Below are 4,152 nucleotides of genomic sequence, written 5' to 3'. Positions count from 1 at the left end.
CTTCCAACATATGAATTTCAACTTAATAGTCCTCTAATGGCTAAAAATCGAGTTTCGATACATGCGGTAGACAGAGCACAGATAGTCCATTGTATTTCTTTGTGCTTAATAACAAATAAATAAATTATGCTTAGTAAAACTTATACTGGAAATGTTCAACATACCTGGATATTCCCAATCTTATTTTTATGTTTTGCTTGTATAATGTGAAAAATTATTCTCTTAATTTCTTGAAAGTTTCACACTTTTTCGATTTCTGTAAAAAATATTATCATAATGTGTGTATATATATATATACACACATACATACAGCCAAAGAAATTATTATACTCCATATATTTTTGTATTAAGTTTCTTTAGAATTATGGGATGAATAGCTTCATTTCTCCGATTGGCACTGTCAGCCGCATAAGGGAGGAGGTGTGTGGGGAACGGAAATGGGAGTGAAATACTAATTTTTAAAACGAACTGTTATCTGATTAAAACGGTAATATAGCATTTATATATTTTTTATCAAACTACATTTAAATTGCGTATGATGATTTAATCGTAGGATTGGGAATCTGTCGCTTAATCCTAAATACTAAACTTTAATCTCTAAGTTCTAGTACTAATACTACTAGTAATACTACTTTTAGTTTTACTAAGGACAGTGAGTAAGGTCTTACAAATACGAGTAATAATATTAACATGACCTTAGTCTTACTACAGTACTACTAGTACATTATAGTATTACTATTAGAACTGAAAGTAAAACTAAAAACATCAACTGAAAAACTAAAGTAAAGGCTACTGAGTAATGTAATGCCTAATTGCAAGTTTTAATACACTACTAATATTATTGCTAGTATTAATAATAGTATTACTATTACTTAGTACTACTGGATTAACTATAATTATTATTATTATTACTGTTAGTCTATGCCAAGTACTACTGATAGTGATAGTAAGTTGAGTAACAGTAACGTTCTGGCAGTGACACTGAAACTTTAGTAACAGTAGACTAAAGTATAAGTATAACCATAGTATAAGAGCCATATTTCTCTGTTCCCACACCTCCAGGTGTGTGCTGTACACATTAGTGGATAGACTAAATTAAGCATTATCACTGCTGTTTTATTGCAGTTAAAAAAACAAAAAAACACCATATACAGTAGAGCAATATTGTATGTCAATTTTAAAGCCCATAAGCGTGAACAACTAGAAGTTAAAAACAGTAAGAGGGTCAAATGTTATAAACAAAATAATTGCTTTTATGTTGAGATAATTCTTATCATTAATCTGTGCAACAGGCCTGTGTCATGAATAATATGAACTTGTTAGATCTTAAGAGTGAAAAGTAAATTGTGTTATAATATGTCAACCACACTATATCTGTTTTATCTGGGCTCATCGGGTTGATTGGAATATAAGACATAGTAGTGGTCTTGGGGCTATATATTTCATCACTTTTCATGAACACCAACTTTTATGGTGTAAACCAGATTGAGCAAGTTAATTATAAATATTAGTATTTCTATAAACTAAATGAAATAAAACTATGATGTAGAGAAAAGTATAATGTAGGAGCAAAGTGCAGAACAAGTTTTAAAGGTAGACTAAACTGTTATTATTGTGATGCTGGAAGAATATGAAATAAAATAAAGACCTTAAAGCACTAGTTTTAACTGAGGATTTTGACTTAATTGGAAAAACTCAATCTTGGTTAAATGTAGACAATTTTAGTGATATAAATTAGTTTGAAGTACAAGGTTATAAGTTATTTAATAGGGATATAGTACTACAAAATAGGGGAGGAGTGGTTTTATATATAAAATCTGAGTTACATCCTATTGAAGTTGAGGATATCAAATATTTTAGCAAGGAGATTGAATCCAATTGGGTATCTATTAGTGGATATAAAGGGAAAATGCTTTTAATGGGAATTTGATACAGACCACCAAATTAAACATAAATTTAATGAGAAACTCTACAGTAAGATAAATAAGTTAGTTATTTATGAGAACATGTGTTTTTTTTGGGGGGAGGGGAAGGTGATTTCGGGCATATAAGTTATTATAATGATTTAAAGGCAACAAGGCCATCTAGACCACCCAATCCACTACACTAAAATAAAAATAAAACACACAGAGTCAGCACTTACTATTTAAATATTATTCTAGCTTTCCCTTAAATTAACTGCATCTACCATATCTGAAGGCAATCTATTCAAAAGGCCAAACATCTTGTTAGAAAAATAAAGTTGTCTTAGCTGAAGATGACTCCTACCATGCCAAAATTTGTCCCCAAGTTTACTATTCTAACCTTAAATGTGAAAAAAAGATGATGCATCAACACTACCAATTCCCTTAACAGTCTTAAACACTTCCATTAGATCCCATTTAACTCTTCTTTCTTCAAAAGTTCAGATATTTTAAATCATCCTTGTTTGACAAACTTTCCACCTCGGGTATCATTCTAGTAGCCCTCATTTAAGTTCTTTCCAAAAAGTCTATGTCTGTTTTAAGGTAAGGAGCTTAAGACTAAACACAATACTCCAAATGTGGGTTTTATAAATCTTTAAATTTCCCAATTTTTTCTTAACAAGCTCAAAATTAATGTAATCATCTTGTTCAACCTTGTTTTCATCTAACAACTGTTTAGGATGAAAAATAGCACTTAAATCTTTGTATTAGAAACTGAAGAAAAAGTAGAATTTAATAACCCAGCCATTTTAAAATCATCAGATAATAGCTTTCCTGTATTATCCCATAAAGGCCATACTGCCAGGTTAACAATTTGCTTATCCTTAATGTATTTACTGAAATCCTTACTGTTAATCTTCATTTTTTTTCAGCCAAACTTTTTTCATATAGTTTTTGATTTCCTAATTTCCCATTGATCAACTCTCATGAACTTCTGTAATCACTCAAATCTTCTATCTGTGCTGTCAATCTAAACTTTCCTATATTTATAATGTTTTCTTTAATTCTGTCCTTTTTACCCTTTATGAGCCAATCTGGTTTTTTATTTGCACCCTCTTTTTATTTTTGGCTATAAGGAACATACCAATCTTGAATATTTAAAAACTTATTTTCAAACGTTTTCCACATGTGATTAGTATCTCCATTTAATTCAGTTACTCAAGTCACAACAGATAATTCTTGTCTGATCTCTTCAAAATGTTTTTTTTTTGGAAATTTGGAACCAAAATCTCATTTTTTCCTTATCTCCATATTCAGGAAAACATCAAACCTAATTGAGCGATGATCACTTGCATCTAAATGTTCACCAGTCTTTATGTTATTGACTATTTTGATATTAAAAGTTAACTGTATATTTAAAATACCATTGTTTCTAGTAGGTTCCATGACCAATTGGTGAAGAAAACCATTTGGCCAGGGAACCTACAAAACCCAGTTCTCTCATGATTTGATGATAAATTTCCCAATCTATATCAAATGTTGTCTATCCAACATGCAAAGTAATTTTAATTTTGAAATTGAAAATATTTTTATGTATCAGAAAATTTTCAAACTTCACGTGAAATCTTTATAATGTCCAGATAGTTATCAAGTGTTTCTTAAGAAAAAACTTTATATTTTATCTGTTATTTTCAGTAACGAATCTTTGTTTGGGTTTGGTAGATTTGATTCATCTCATAAAAACCGTAAAAAAATTAGTAAATAAATATAAATTATGCCTCTCTCATTCTAGAATAACAACAGTTTATAACATGAAAACATAAATGTTTAGATAAGTATCTTACATCTCATAACATTATACATTTGTACATATATTTATTGTTTTGATTATATTGACCTTTCAGCCGTGCCTGGCTAACAGTACAGAAGTTACAATGATGTGGCACACGTGCACTCATGTTACCATATCCAGTAATATAAAATAGACCTTTAGTCTTTACAAAGTGACCTGTCTTGGCTGCATTTTAGTCAACTATTATTTTGTAAAATACAGTCATATTTCAATCATTATACATTATATATGTGTATATATTATTGCTATTTAGAAATAAGTTCTTAAACTTATTTTTCTTAAAACATAGAACAGTAAATAAAGAAGTAAGGCAAACAATTATCTCTTCTAGTTATGACCTTTGTACTCAGTTGCTGCTTGACGTAGGTTGCTAAGCCTTTTAAAATTTCACATGTG

At 29.6% G+C, this 4,152-nt stretch overlaps 1 protein-coding gene across 1 annotated transcript in view; it reads left to right on the top strand.

Moving 5' to 3' along the window:
• Nucleotides 1–343: 343 nt before the first annotated feature.
• LOC106468217 (AP-2 complex subunit mu) overlaps nt 344–4,152 on the top strand; it is a 57,481-nt gene continuing 53,672 nt past the window's right edge. Inside the window, exon 1 of the mRNA XM_013928631.2 lies at nt 344–487. The gene's annotated coding sequence lies outside the window, so the exon portion shown is untranslated. The remainder of the gene's footprint in view (nt 488–4,152) is intronic.

This window comes from Limulus polyphemus, unplaced genomic scaffold (assembly GCF_000517525.1).
Source record: "Limulus polyphemus unplaced genomic scaffold, Limulus_polyphemus-2.1.2 Scaffold2918, whole genome shotgun sequence".
Taxonomy (NCBI): Eukaryota; Metazoa; Arthropoda; class Merostomata; order Xiphosura; family Limulidae; genus Limulus; species Limulus polyphemus.
Note: the sequence above shows the minus strand (reverse complement) of the source record. Positions and strands in the feature narration are given on the sequence as shown.